The sequence below is a fragment of the Brachycentrus maculatus genome, unplaced genomic scaffold, assembly GCF_059751285.1.
Source record: "Brachycentrus maculatus isolate JH-2025_06_01 unplaced genomic scaffold, ASM5975128v1 h1tg000139l, whole genome shotgun sequence".
Taxonomy (NCBI): Eukaryota; Metazoa; Arthropoda; class Insecta; order Trichoptera; family Brachycentridae; genus Brachycentrus; species Brachycentrus maculatus.
Window position 1 is genome coordinate 217,867 of NW_028280892.1, and position 16,757 is coordinate 234,623.

Below are 16,757 nucleotides of genomic sequence, written 5' to 3' on the forward strand. Positions count from 1 at the left end.
TTTTCAATACAACGATATTAAATGACGTGAACAAAATAAATCTGACACTTTCCGACAAAAGGAATAGGTTTTGCTTTATGAATGGGTGAAATATTGTCATGCGATCGCTGAATGATTTTTATGAACGGAGACCGACGTTCAAAACGTCAACGCGCTTGCGTCGATACAGTTGATTGTGGTTGACGGGCATTGTATGTCGGGACGGTTTTTCGTCACGTATTCGATCTTATTTATTTATTTTATCGGTATTTGTTATGTCATTTAATTCTAGTGAAAGTGTTTTATATTGTGTTGTGTTCCAAAATTATAAGGGTGATGTCGAAGTAGCGGGCTACCGGCATTATACCCGAATTTTCAACCGATTGTGATCGCAAACGAGTTTTTATTAGTGGCTAGATTTTGTGATATCCTAAAGTGTGGTAATTCTGAATTAATTCAATTTTCCGCTGGATGGTTTTGTTATTGTATGCTAGTTGATTAACCTTTGTTAGTTTTGTGTCCGTTGTAAGTGAGTCTTCCAAGTGGTTTGAGATTTGTAGGGTCCATGAAAATCGTGAGTTGTACTTATTTTTTTAAAACTGTTTACACAACTTGTCAAAATCACTTCGTGCCTTATTGTTCCGCGATATTCGAGAAGTGTTTATGATTATTTATCACGCTATTTCGGAGAGATTTGAGAATTCTGGATGTCAGTTTCAAGGTGTACAGTACAAACTAGCTGCCAAAAACGAAATAGATGATTTTTTTTTGTTTCACAAGTGCAGAAGTTTTGCTGATTGTAAATTGACCATTTCCTCATTAACTTGCTTACATCTATTGAATTGTAAAATACTGGGTAGTGTAATCATGATTGCATTTTGGAATTTTTATAATCTGTCACTATGCAAACACTAAAGATGTTCGCCATTTATTTGCTATATTTTTCATTACTTCGTAAATTACACAATTTTTGCTTTTCGCTTACAAAGTCAATATTAAAAACATCGGATATCTTCATAATTTCAATGATCTACATTTCTGTCATTTATAAATATACAGATGACGTTTATATTATTGTTTCTATTACATCTTGCAGCCATCTGAAAAAAATATGGTAGTACGCAAGTACCTACCTACATTTTTTTTATCAACTCATTTAGTTCTTGTAGACACTAATTTTATATTTTAATTAATTTTGATTATTATTATTATTTTAAATGATGTACAGGTTTATTTCACAAATGAAACTGTTAGGTTGGACAAATAAGAATGCTTTTAAGTTTTTTTTTGCTATTAAAAGCCTCAAGCCCTTACATATTTTAAAAATCATAATATATCGAATAGATTTATGTAAAATATTTTTATAATAAATAATAATAATAAAACCCTTACCCGCACCCCAATGGTGCATAGGGCACTGCGTCATATAAACGCAGTGTTATCTTGATCGTTTACACATGAAGGAAAGGTGATCAGCCCTCCGTTTCAGGTACCAGTCCAGGGTAATATTGAGTAAATATAACAGTGAAAAAATCACTTATATTTATTTTACCCCCCTTGGGAATCGAACCCGGGACCTCCAGAACGGTAGCCGAACGTGCTGACCATTACACTACGGAGGCGGACAAAACAAAAAAATATTTTTAGGGACTTTTAAATTATGTAACGTGGAATACGGTTTAAACGTATTCAACATTATTCAACACGTGTGCCGTTGCACAATTTAAAATCAAAGTGTGCAATCAATCCCAGTTACTTGAAATCAAGGGTATCAATAAATATAAGCGAAGTATTTATTTTAGAAATTTGTTTCTCCCTAATAACTGAGTGGTGTAAATTCTACCATTTTAGTAACTTTGACCATTCTACTACATATAAACAAGGAAAATGATCAAAAAATCTGTGTTAGAAATAATTGTAAAATGCAAATCGCGAGATGTTTTTTTTAAATCGCTTAAAGGTTCGATTATAAAAACTGTTGCCTACCCTAAATTGTTTCTTATTAGATTTAAATAAATGAGAATAAAATTTATCAATCTTAAAATATCCTCAATTTTAATATCTTCAATTTTTTTATATGTGGGAAGGTTGTATTTGGTTCCCAAATATTTAAAGTTCTGTTGGAATTCTTTGGTATTTCATTTTGGTATTGTAAAGTCATTTTGGCATCTCGAAGATGAACTTTTCTTTAGATTCAATTATATTTCACCCTTTAAAAGTTGAACAATTTCTGTTTTTTAATGGTTTCTACTTTTGGGATTTGGTGGCCGAAGATTCCAGCGTTTGTCCCCGATTTACTCCTAGACGAAGCGTGGCCCGATAGTCGAACCCACGGCTGTCGGTTCGTAAACTGGTTTCTGCCCACTCGGCCACGGAGTCAATGAGAGTTTTCTAACTCGTGTGTTGACAGTGAGACCGTATCGTGAATACAGTATAACCACGATATAACGGTCCGATTGAAGGGAGGGGGTGTCCATTAAAGCCGAAAGTCCGTTATAAAAAATAGTTATTTATTGTAACTGCAGACAGTTGGTAGAATTCCACATTGAATCGTTAAATAATATATCCAAAATAAAACAAGTTTTGTTGGATTGAATTCTACATTTATTTATGTATATGTTAATACGTGACGCGTTTCGTCTTCTTCGGACATTATCAAACACGTAAATATTTTTAGTCAGTGTTTGATAATGTCCTAAGAATACGAAACGCGTCACGTATTAACAAATACATAAATAAATGTAGAACTCAATCCAACAAACCTTGTTTTATTTTTTTTTTAAATAAACTTTTTTTTTGAAAAATATGAACACAGTATTTATATTTAAATAAAAATACAAAACACAAAACGCAAACAAAACTCTATTTATTGTCTTCGGACACTCGTCGTGATGTGACGTCGCTGTTTGATATCGACGCGCTTGGTTTCAGTAATCCTGCTTTGAAAAAGGAATCAAGTTTTGTTTGCACTTTTGAAATTCGCTGTTTTTTTTTTAAATGTAATACTCTCTAAAACTACGAAAATGCATATAATATATGTAGTTGAACCTCGATATCTGACAATTAAGTCAATAAATGTTATTAGATCGTCGAGATGTGATCTTACCACCAATATTTTCATTTTTGGCATTGTTGTTGTCGCTCCGGCTAGGTGCAGTGTACGAACAGGACCGCATCATGTCTCAAATTCTAGTGCTAGACGTATGACGTGATAATCATGTCCACTAAAAATTGTTTACATGTGGCGACACTTGTAATGTAAGCATGTATAATATGAAAAGGACGTCTTTTTACATTTTTCGTCTGTTATATATATTTTTTATTTGTTCGGGAGTTGTACGGCTTGACATTTAAAAAAGTATATAATAAAAATAGTTATATTAACAATTGTCATTATAAAATAGTTACATTAACAATTAAATTGTCGGCCTCCGTAGTGTAGTGGTTAGCACGCTCGGCTTCCGTACTGGAGGTCCCGGGTTCGATTCCCAGGGAGGGTCAAATAAATATAAGTGATTTTTTCACTGTAATATTTATTCAATATTACCCTGGACTGGTATCTGAAGCGGAGGGCTAATCGCCTTTCCTTCATGTTAATGATCAAGATAACACTGCGTTTATATGATGCAGTGCCCTATGCACCATCGGGGTGCGGATAAGGGTTTTAATGAAGAAAAAAACATTAACAATTATAAACATTCAATTACATTAACAAAGGTAGTTACATTAATAAAAATAAAGCCAATTAAACAATTCCACATTTATGTTATCCGAAGTTCGCTAAATAAAAGTCAGTTATATCGAGGTTTTACTATATTTCTGTACAAATGTCTCTAGTTTTCCTAATAATTTTCGCTAAATAGAAGTCAGTTATATCAAGGTTTTACTATATTTATGTACAAATGTTACTAGTTTCCCTAATAATTATCGTACTTACGGTAATTGCAGTTTACTAATTAAACTTGTATTATAGTCAAATAATGGAAAACTTCATAAGTAATAATTGCCGTAATGGTGATAAGGACTTATTATATGAGTGATTACAATAATAGCTTGGCGATCATTTCACCTTTGAACACGAATTACATCATTATAATCTGTGCGACTAATACACTTGTGGACTTCAACTCCTTTTAATTAATAAATATAGGTAGCTGATTTTTCACTCCAATGCTTATTTAATGCACTCATTTTACTCACTTATTTTACACTCGCATTAATAAAACTCAGTTGGATTTTTTTTAAATAAATACTTATTTGTGTTTTATTATTTACCCAAATATTTCAATTTCATACTATTTCTGTGTGCCTCAGCGGCTTATTATTAGAAATAGGTATCAAATTGTGGTAGAGTGGGTTCGAGCCGAGAAACTCTGGCTTAAGAGTCCGCGACACTAACCACGGGACCACAACCCGATTCTGGCAACGCATAGAACCGATCGTTGGATCATGCCCTTTTTTTTTTTAAATGTATATTGGATTTTTTTTTGTTTTTTTACGATGTGTATTAAAAAATTAATATATCATTGCCTTTCTATAACTCTTATTTTCAAAACCATATATTTATTTCGAAGAAAAACTAATTTTTTCAATACAAAAACGGTGTTGAATAAAAAACAATTACATTAAATATTACCCGGGATTTAAGAAAATTAACTTGCTATTTAACGAATACTAGGCATATATAAATAGCAGTTGTTTTATTTTCTCTAAACACCGTTTTTGTATTGAAAAATAGTTTTTCTTCGAAAAAAATGTATGGTTCTGAAAAAAGAGTTATTAAAAGATAATGAGTTGTAAAAATATGTTTTCATTACACTTAATAGCAGTTTGGGTAGGTACATGAATCACAGGACTTATCACGTTGAACAGAGGTCCGTTATATCGAGGTTTTACTGCACTGCGCTAATTTGTTATTCAACTATTTCAGTTAGGGCACGCGCGATGAGTTTGGAAAAGTGTGATGGAAAAGTGCATGCAAATAGATGCACGCAGCGCTTAATTGAACGTGCAATGCAAGTATTGTGAATAATCAGATATGTGAGAATTGTTTGCACAATTCGTGTTGTCGCAGTGAAAGTGTAAAGATGCAAAAATAGATTGCCGTTTGAAAATTACAATTCAATTTTCATAGCTCCTAAACTGTTTAATTAATTTCTAATTAATGTGTTACTTGGTAAATACTACTATTTGAAATAGTGGTTTTTACTGCGTAAAACATTGATTAAAAATGGATAGATTTTAATACAAGGTGACTGCCGAATCAATAAATGAAATTGTTTAATTCATTCCTACAACGACTATATGATAATAATTAATAATATAAAACCCTTACCCGCACCCCAATGGTGCATAGGGCACTGCGTCATATAAACGCAGTGTTATCTTGATCGTTTACATATGAAGGAAAGGTGATCAGCCCTCCGCTTCAGGTACCAGTCCAGGGTAATATTGAATTAATATGACAGTGAAAAAATCACTTATATTTATTTTACCCCCCTTGGGAATCGAACCCGGGACCTCCAGAACGGTAGCCGAGCGTACTGACCATTACACTACGGAGACGGACAAAAATGATAGACACTAATTATCTAAATTTGTTTCTATTTAAAATTTTGCTGAAATTATTATATTAAATAAAATAGATGTTTGTAAAAATTTTGTATGGAGAAACAAATACATGCTGAAAGAGAGTAAGGTGAGGATCTATAAAACCTGCGTAAGACCGATCCTGACATACGGCACGGAAACAAGAGCCGACACCGCGAGAACAAAAAGCCTTCTTAGGACATCAGAAATGAAGACTCTACGACCCATTGCGGGCCTAACACTTCGCGACAGAGTAAGAAACTCAGATATAAGAAAAATGTGTGCGATGGGGAAGAGAAAGAAGACGTTTCTGGAGAGATCATGTGAGAAGAGCGAGTTCGGATCGAGTGGTGAGGGTGGCAGCGGACAGCAACATAAGCGGGATCAGACCCCCAGGAAGACCACCTAAACGATGGAAGGATAGCTGGTCTTCCACCTCCCAGGAGCGACCCGAGAATGACAGGACCCAGTCCTAAAAGAAGCAGAAAAAGAAGAAGATATTTGTTAAGTTTTTTCAAGTACATTTTTTGTTAAAATCATGTATGTATTCGTAGTTTAATTTAGCACTTTTAATATATTTATATTTCTAATGTATATTGTATTCTTTCCAGTGCCTTTATTAAAACCTAAAATAAAATGTTTACCCACACACAGGCCATGCCTTTGTGGGATCTTTTTTTGTATTCGTTTGAAAATGCCATAAATAAGCGAAACGATTGTCACAAAATTGATTTTAATATGTTTTTTAACAATAAAATACAACTTAGTAGACTCAAAAAAATCAGTGTTTGATATAACATTTAATACGTAAATTAAAATGGAGTTCTTCAAATTAAACGCCAAATCTATAAATATACGAGTGTAAAATCACGATACTTTAATCCCTTTTACGGCTCATTTATTTTGTTGGTGTAAAAAAAAAAGTAAAATATTTCCTTCACCCGCACCTTTTCGACGCGCTTTCGTCGTTTTGTTCCCGACCCGTTATGGCGGCACTAAGTGCGGCATGCAAGCCGATTCTTGTGTACATATTTCACATTTTATGGTGCCGTTCAAGTGCCGATGCTCGGAAATAACTCCCGACAGCACTGGTCAGAGTCAAGCTTACATATTGACCCTTTAATGCCCAGAGAGCCGTTCTTAAACTATGCGCGTTCCTGTAACATATCGCTCACTCCTTTCAACAATGTCATAAATCAAAAATCGTCAATTTTTAGTTGTGCATGTTTTCGGCTATATCCCAGCAAAAGGGGCATATTTTAAACGTAATATTTACACGCTACAGGGCAGAAAATGTTGTTTTAGCATTTTGAAGAAAAGGTTTTTTTTTTTTCTTTATTTAAAATTCATTTGCATTACATAAATTCAAAAACAAAAAATATTATATAAAAAATAAAAATGAATACAAAAAAAGATCCCACAAAGGCATGGCCTGTGTGTGGGGATACAAAATAAATAGTCATAGTACAGGGTATAAGGGTATAGGTTTCTAAGTATAATTAGTAAATACAAAATATATTATATACAAAATACTTTACATATTGTTTAATTATTTTTTTTTTAAATATAAAATATTTTTCAAATGGAGAAAAAACCTTTAGGTTTTACCTAAAAAGATCTGTTGCACAGTAAAAAGTTCAATAAGTGGCTTGATATGTATTTTTAATACATTGTGTTATATTTTTAAACTTTAAAAACGTTCTCCTGAAAAATCAGGTTTTTTGATTTATGACGTTCTTGAAAGGGGTGTGCGACATATTGACCCTTTAATGCCCAGAGCTGTTCTCAAACGACGCGCGCTCCTGTAACAAATTCGCTTTCTTTATTTAGTCGTATTGTATTAGCACGCATATTTACCCGGAGCCAATGAATGTCAATCTAAAAGCAGTTGAAATTCACTTTTCTGTGAGAATTTAAGTTAAAAATGGAAAAGGGGCTAACACTCTGAAAAAGAAACTTAACTTACTACAAACATATCGTGGGTATACTGGCAAAATACTTTAACTCGAAAATATGAGATTTCGACTTAATAATGCATATTATAAAGTTTTCAGCGTTCTATAAACTGGCATGATACACTAAGTGGTTTAAAATGTCATATTTATGTGGTTTTACATGTAAATTAAACTTTAAGTTTAAAAGCGGGTATTTTATTCAGGCTAAATGAAAGCAATTCGTCGGCAGTTCTAGTCAGAACTTCGAGACGCGGATCTGACTTGGGAGGATGCAAGGGAGCTGGCAGCGGACAGAAAAGCCTGGAGACAGTTTGTGGACTCCATATGCTCCACCTAGGGACGGATATGGTTTAATAATATATTTAATAAATGAAAGCTTGAAATAACAGGAATTTTGGAGTTAACTTTTTTTTTGCCAGTATACCCACGATATAGAAAAAAATTAAACTCCTTTCCTTTCAATAACTCTTTTCTCTTCAAAACCATATAATTATTTTAAGTCGTGTCTTCTTCATTCTTGAACTGTTCCGTGTCTGTCTTCTGTGCTGGTTGGGGTTGTGGAAGCGTTTGTGTACCGGCCAACGTCGGGTCGGAATCAGATCTAGCTGACTAACTGAACTAACTAAGTACCAATACCTTTCTCTGCCCACGCTGGGGCACTTCTAGAAAATTTGGTGGTGGTTTTACAAACTTTTATTTATTTAAATTGGCAGTGACAGGGATATTGAAAGCTTTTTAATGTAAATTCACAGTAAAATCGCGATACAATTTTGTTTCACATTTTCTATAAATTTCGCAACTTAGTTCATAAAACAAAATTTTAAAAATTGGTTTGCAAGAGAAGGTCTGTCAGGAAGCCTAGATGCTTCTGTATCAGATCTGGGAATGCGGTGGGACAGCTTTCATTATTTATTTGTTGAAATGGCTAAAATGATCGATATTGATTTTTTTGCCTCGATTCTTTGAACGCAATATGGACGACATTTTGCAGAATACCACTCTTTTATGCTATGCAAACACTCGACGGCTCGTGGCCTCTTATCTGGCCAAACACCCGACAATCTACAATAGGCAATGCGCTCGTGTTCACAATACAGGCCTTTGGCCGCGAAATCCATCAGTGGGTCAGATTACGATACACATTGTACGCAGATAACGCCCTTATCATATCGCACACTTGTGATAGCTTGTATCGCATTATTAATTTCGCTATTGCTATGGCAAAAACAGCTTTGCAAAATTGACACTCAGTGACACCAAAAAATGAAAATTAGACCTCAGTAAAAGTGCCTTAGTTTTCGAGATATTTCCACTTTTATGAATTTCCCGACCATCTACGCCTTAGATCAGTTTTTGAGTGTCACTTCTTCAAATTTTCATAATTTTGGATTATCGGATTCAAGGAGACTCACGCAGGCACTCATTTTTCATGGCTCCAAATCTGTTTCATTAATTCCACAGAGACTATATGTTAGAAATTATTTACCTAAGTTTGTTTCGATTTAAAATTTTGCTTAAATTATTTATTTAAAAAAAACGGATCTAAGTACCTTCTTCTACGTATAACTCACAACGTACATACAGTCGGGTTGTGGTCCCGTGGTAAGTGTCGCGGACTCTTTAGTCATAGTTTCTTGGTTCGAACCCCTCTACCACAATTTAATACCTATTTCTAATAATGAGCCGCTTAGGCTCACAGAAATAGTATGAAATTGAAATATTTGTGAAAAGAATAACAACACAAATATTTCCGTTTTCTTTTTTTTTCAAATGTAGTTGTTTTTTCATTTTCCTCTTTTTTGTTTTTTGTTTTCTGTTAAAACCAAATATTTGCAGTTTATATTAGCACTTTTAATCTGTACTTTTATTTATGATAATATCTATTGTATTCTTGCCAGTGCCCTTTATTATAACCTAAAATATAATGAATACCCACCGGCCATGGCCTTTGTGGGATCTTCTTTGTATTAATTTTTTATATTTTTCTGGACTTGTAATTATAATATGTTGTGAAATGCAAAAGAATTTAAAATAAAGGAAAAATATATGCAAGAATTTTTTTTTGTTTAATCTCTAAATGTTTTTTAATAGTTTTATATCATAAATGTGGATTTGTTTAATTGGCTTTTTTTAACGTAACTATCTTTTGTTAATGTAATGTAATGTTTATTATTGTTAATGTAACTATTGTTTATTATATCATTTTTTATATGTAAGCTGTACAATTCCCTAATAAATAAAATAAAAAATAAAGTAAATATTTCCTCAACTTTAGCCCGTTCGGGAAATTGGACGGAACACGGAACAGCGTACAATGGCAGTCTCTGGGCGGGCGCCAAGTGTGGAAAGGCAACTCACGAGACGGGCAAGTCGAGACACGCGGGCGATGACATGTTGAGAATTTCATCAAAAACTGTTTTTATTGAAAATATTGTGTTTTATTCGCCAGTGTGTTGTGTGTGCCCACGTATCGCCGGCCTATTATGAAAATGTTGTAATCGGTGCATATGAAATTTCCGTTTTTTGCAACATTTAACCATTTTTTTCGATATGAAAGGGAAAATTAAATTTTTTAATTATTATTTTTTAATCAATATCTTTACAAAAGTTTTAATTATAATTTTAATTTATTTTATAGACATTTCTACTTTTACAATCTTAAAATTAATAACGCAGTTCTCTCTAATAAAGATACTAAGCTCTTGTGCTTGGAGAGGGACTTACACTTATTATTTATTGTTTATGCTTGTTGGAAATATAATCAAAATAATTGCCGTCGCTAACCACTAAGGTGGTATGGACATGTGGGGCGAATGGATAAGAGAGAATGACTGAAATATATGTGGCGAATGTGAGCGGGAGAACAGAACGTGGACGGCCGAAACAGACTTGGCACAATCAGAATCTAAAATCTGGTGGTGTCAAAAGTCTACGTAATCGGAGGATATGTATGACTAGATTAGTTCCATCCTCTCTGCCTACCCCTGCGGGGAAACGGCGTGATGGTAGTAGTAAAAGTATTTATTTGATGGCAGTGACATGGCTATTGAAAGCTTTTAAACGTAAATTCACAGTAAAATTTCGATACAATTTTGTTTCACATTTTCTATCAATTTCGCAATTAATCTCATTAAAAAAATTGCTTTGCAAGAAAAGGTCTCTCAGGAAGCCTAGATGCTTCTGTATCAGATCCGGGAATGTGGTGGGACAGCTTTCAATGTGACTGTATGTTACTATTAATTTATCTAATGGTTTTCTGACAGAATCAAGCCGCCCATCGGTTGCTTTTATCGACTGAAAAACGATACGTGGCGTTGGAAATATTGGATATTGAAAATATATCCATCAATAATGTTTCAATTCTGTTAAAATGTTCATCCAAATACTTTGGGCGATATTATTATGTCAGATTAATCAAAGAGAAAACTTAAAAGGCCAAAATTTGAATCAGGAAATTTAGAAACGATTTGATTCTAATGCATTTAAATTTATGTATTAATTTTAAATCAAACACAGATTTTTTGAGTCTACTAAGTTGTATTTTATCAACAAAAACACATATGTTGTGACAATTGTTTCGCCTTGTTAGGGCATTATCTAACGAATGTCATTCGAACGACAAACGAAATTCGTTTGATAATGCCCTAACAAGGCGGAACAATTGTCACAATATTAATTTTTTATGTGTTTTTGTTAATAAAATACAACTTAGTAGACTCAAAAAATGTGTGTTTGATTTAAAATTAATACATAAATTAAAATGGAGTTCTACAAATTAAACGCCAAATCAATAAATTATGATTCTAATGCCTCTGAAGCAGATTGAGATATTTTACTGAAACTGCGTGGAATTGCATTTAAAGCTTAATATACGACGAATAGCTACTTAATTTTCTGTAAACCCAGATAACATTTAACGCTATTTTTTTTTCAAAACGCCGTTCTTGTATTGAAAAAAATATATTTTCTTTGAAAAAAGTACAATATATGGTTTTGAAAAGAAAAGAGTTATTGACAGGTAAGAATAAATTATAAAAATATTTTCTCAATATACGTAAGTATGTACATTCTAAATAACAAAAATACATCCAATATACATGAATTTTTTTTATTATTTCGTTTAATAATACTCTAACAAGGCGAAACAATTGTCACAATATTAATTTTCTATGTCTTTTTGTCAATAAAATACAACTTAGTAGACTCAAAAAAATCTTTGTTTGATTTTAAAATTAATACATACAATATATATTCTTTTAAAAAATCTGGCGTGAGGTGGCGACCGGCTCTCCGCGAAGCCGAACGCGTAATGAATTCAGCTATTGCAAGTAAAGCCTTAATCTCCTAAAGTGATTCACCTTGAAATCCTAAAATTCGCTTTAAATTTTGACACAACGTTGCATTCGAATACGCGTATTTTTTATGTCACAAGTAAAACTCTGTTTTTTTTTACATATACATATATTAATGGAATGATAAGGAGAGTGTTAAAAAAATCAGTTACGTCAAATGTTACCCAGGTTTAAAATATAAAAAAATATATGATTAAAAAAATTTAATAAAAAAACTAAGTTGTGATTTAACGTATGTAGGGCCTTAAGATTTTCAATGTATACATTTGTATTTACATATCGTAGTCGTACAGGAGAAAGTGACCAACTGACAAAACGTAAAATGTTCAGGCGGGCCATTTAAGTCACTTTTGCTTCGCAAGAAAATAAACATTAAAGCAGTTAGTCATTATTAACAAGTCAATATATTATACTTCCGAGTTTAAAATCGGTTTCGGTTTTTTGCAGGGCAATATTAGGCTAGTAAGATATCAAACAGTCATAATCACGTTTTTGTAAACAAATGCACTTGGTCACTTTCTCCTGTATGACTACGATATATAGATAGATGGGTGGATGTATATGGGGCCGGTAATAGAAAGCGAACACCCAGAGGCTAGATTTATGGGATATGATACGCGTGGAGTAAGACGAGATCAGAAATAGCGCGCGCAATGACTGACAGCTGCCTTCCTGTACATATTATAATAACACCACTGACAACTTAAGTTCGTCCATTTTCCATCTGAATTATGGCTCATTTCCTACGCGGTGTACATTCGCCTTTTCCCCTCGAATGCTGCAGTTAAAGCGAGCAGATTGACTGTTCTAGTTGCACATTAGTTTTTACTTGTTTTCTTTTGATAGGCGCACATTAGTTTTTACTCGTTCTACAATTGCCAATTCTAGTCGCACATTACTTTTTACTTATTTTTCTACCGACTATTCTAGTCACACATTAGTTTTTACTTGTTCTACATCTACAATTGACAATTCTAGTCACAGTTTAGTTTTTACTCGTTCCGCAATTGAAAATTCTAATCGCACATTCTTTTTCACTGTTCACTTATTCACTTGTTGTAATTGACAATTATAATCGCACGTAAGTTTATACTCATTTTTCTATTGACAATACTAGGCACACATTAGTTTTTACTTGCTTTTCTATGGACAATATTAGTCGCACATTAGTTAGGTATTACTTGTTTTTCTTTTTACAGTACTAATCGCACATGTTTTACTTGTTCCGTTATTGACAATTCTTGTCGGACATTAGTTTTTACTTGCTCTGAAATTGACAAGTCTAATCGCACATTTGTTTTTACTTGTTCTCCAAATGACAATTCTAGTCTCACGTTACTTTTTTTTCTATTGACTATTCTAGTCACACATGACTTTTTACTCGTTCTTTATTTGACAAATCCAACATTAGTTTTTACTCGTTCTGCTATTGACAATTCTAATCGCACATTAGTTTTTACTCGTTCTGCAATTGACAATTCTAGTCGCACATTAGTTTTTATTTGTTCTGCTATTGAAAATTCTAGTCACACATTAGTTTTTTCTTGCTCTGCAAGTGTCAATTCTAGTCGCACATTACTTTTTACATATTCTGCAATTGACAACGGAAGAGGGGCACAAGTCCTATAGTATATGTTAGAGACTTGTGCCCCCTTTCCGTTTCATCACAGAATTCTAGTCGCATGTTACTTTTTACTAGTTCTGAAGGTGACTATCCTAGTCCGTGGGGACTAGACAAGGATTCATTTTTACTTGTTTTCTTTTTATAATTCTTTTACCTTTTACAGATTTTGCAATCGACAATTCTAGTCGCACATTATTTTTTACTTGCAGAAATACCGCCCTGGTTATATGCCGTCTGTCAAAACCTACATAAATACGTCTATATAAGGATCACTTGACATTTGACTCCGCACTAATCAGACGACAGAATCTCAGTTCCCAGACTCCCAAGTCCAATGGGTACTGAATGAACTCCTCTCAGCCATCGTCTGAATAAAATAACTCATTTCATCTTTACAAATTAACTCCAACTTTGTGCATTTAGGCGCAGATATCACGTGCGCGTTCGTTCTCACGAATGCTTAAAAGGCGCTTGAGCGATTGTCCAAATTATGGCTCGCTTCTCATAATGTATTTGCGCTCATTAATTATACCATAGAAGTCAAATTGAGTATATCTGTAGTGCGATTACTAAGCAGAATCGTTAAAATATACCTATTTTAATTTTATTTCTTTATTACTTGTTCACAAATCTGGAATATCTCCAATTATATGAGTTATTTTTCACATGATTGTTTGACATCTCAACATAGATTAAGAAGAATATGGAAGTCTGTGAATTTACGGGGCTTACGACCGTCATAGGCTGGTTTAAGTTATCACTTTACACACGTGCGATATTCACCAATTCTACCCATGATTTAATACCATACTACTCAAATTCTTGGAAGTTCTATATACTTATATGATCCAATTTTGAAACATTGTACTTTAATCACTTAGAATTTCACTTGAGACATCTATTGGTGGGATGAATATTTATTTCTAAAGTTGTTTTTTATTACGGTTTTGACATTTGTACAAAAATAACAATTTTGAAAGATATTTTTTGTACAAATTTCAAACCGTAATAATTTTGATGATGAATGACCGTAGAAAAATTATTTTAATGACCTGATGATGAAATGATTCTGCCGTAACTGTTAGTCACGAATAAGGGCGCTTGTCCACTATTATCCCGGGATTTCACCGTCCGGCAGTCCGGTTTTGAAAAATGAAAACGACTACGCCAGTATAGCGTGATCGAATTTACGCGCAACGTGTTCACGCACCGATCCGAAGAAATATGGACAAAAGCACAAGCCAATCCAAGCCAATTGTCGTTTTAAAACGCTAACTGACGTGCAGGACGGTAAAATTCTGTGTAATTCCGTGTAGTGGACAAACGCCCTAAGTGTTAAAAGTGGCATTACACAAAGTGAATGATGAATGATAAGGAGAGTGTTATATTACCATACCACAATGTTAAAAATGCTTTTAATATACAAAAAAAATATTAATGAATTTTAATATAAAACCATAAGCTCCCGAGAAAACCATTCGTTTAAATAAAATGCTTACAGAGCTCCACCGATAAGGCGATATAAGGAACGAACTTTATGGACTGAAATACGGAATATAATTTTATTATATTAATAAAACCGTTATTAACCATCGATTTTGATATCGAAGAGAAGAAATGTGATCAGATAAAATGGTAGAACGAAGTGATTAGGAAAGATTTGCGAAGTACGAGCTTAGTTGTTGGAAGAAAGCCACTTAAGAAAATACGCAACGAAGAGAAATCGTAAATAGGTCCCAAATGATTCATAGAATTGATTAGTGAATTAAATATTTTTCTTTCTTCGAGAGAAAAATACGGAGAAAATAAAAGTTGTTCTAAGAAAAATACTAAATAAGGAAATATATTTCGTCTTCTCTGGTCTCAATCCTGCGTATTGGTCTGCAGCAACAGATGACCTCTCGTTCCCCATTCTCGCCTATTTTCGGAAGTCCTCTTCAGCTCCTCATACGTCGAGCAGCCCATGTCTTCGTATAAGTCGCTTAGGTATTCGCGGCGTGGGCGTCCTCTGGCGTTTATTCCCTCCATCGTCCCCTCTGTTATTTTGTGCAGGAAACCCTCTTGTCTTAGCACGTGGCAGATCCATTCGGAGATAGTCGCGAGTAGGTGCTGCCTTTCTTTGATTAATCGTAGTAGGTACCTCGTCGTTGGAGATGTGGTCTCTCCAGGATATCCCGAGCATCATCTTCATTAGTATTTTATAAGTAACAACTCTTCTTCCTGACTCCATCCCAACTTATCGTCTTTGCAGACTGTTAGGGTCAGCTCTCCTCATCCTCAGGTTGTAAGTCCTTCCGTCTTGTACAACGTCACCTAGGCCAGTGTTCCGCAAACTTTTTCTATTCAAGGTACACCTACCAAATTAAGAAATTTCAGAGGTGCATATTTACCATATTGTGGTAACATATTTAACCCTTTCCGGTCCATAATTTTTTTTAAATAATTCCACCACGTCCACAGTAGATTTACAGCATTACAGGGTTAAACAATACATCTAAGTTTTTTTAAAATAAAACTACACTTGTGTTAAAAATTTATTTTAATTTTGAATGTATACAATCTTGTCTCTTATTATTACATTTTACACTAAATACGAATGAGAAAAAAATATGTTTGCTTGTATTTTAAAATTAAACTGATGAAGAAAGGAATGTCGAATGACATTCGACATTGGACTCACCGGAATAAAGTCGATGTCGAATGACATTCGGACGTAGGACCGGAAAGGGTTAACATATTATGTTTAATGCGAAATGTGAGCCTACTTAACTGAGCACAGGCGATCAAAATATGGAGAGATTGTGTTATTTTTACATAACTAGACTTTTTTCGCGGCACACCAACTAATCACCACGGTACACCAGTGTGCCGCGGCACACACTTTGTGGAACAATAACCTAAGCCATGCCTTCGAATCAAGTTATCTCTCTGCAGCATCCATGCATTCTTTGGTCTTCCTCCAGATGTCTTTCGAGGATGATCCATTTATTATTAACAGATCGAAAACCTTTTTTTTAAACGTTAATCACTTTGTGGTAATATCTATTTTTAATTTAAGTTTTACTTAGTAAATACCACTATCTCCTAAATCTATTGTGACACGTGTTTTGTTACATTCCGCATCATTCTCAAACACTGTATCTGAAGTTGAGTTTAAATTTCTGAGTTGTGTCCTTAGGACGTTGAAACATGACGCTATTTCTTATTTTTTATCAGTGGGGACTATTTGCCTAAAATTCTCTCTGCCTGTTATGTGCT

General features: G+C 33.7%; 1 protein-coding gene across 2 annotated transcripts in view; it reads left to right on the forward strand.

The window, feature by feature from the left end:
* The first annotated feature begins 104 nt into the window (after nucleotides 1-104).
* The window catches only part of LOC148309079 (uncharacterized), a 106,548-nt gene continuing 89,895 nt past the window's right edge, over nucleotides 105-16,757 (forward strand). For both annotated transcript variants that reach the window (XM_088260619.1, XM_088260621.1), the window contains exon 1: nucleotides 105-553. The gene's annotated coding sequence lies outside the window, so the exon portion shown is untranslated. The remainder of the gene's footprint in view (nucleotides 554-16,757) is intronic.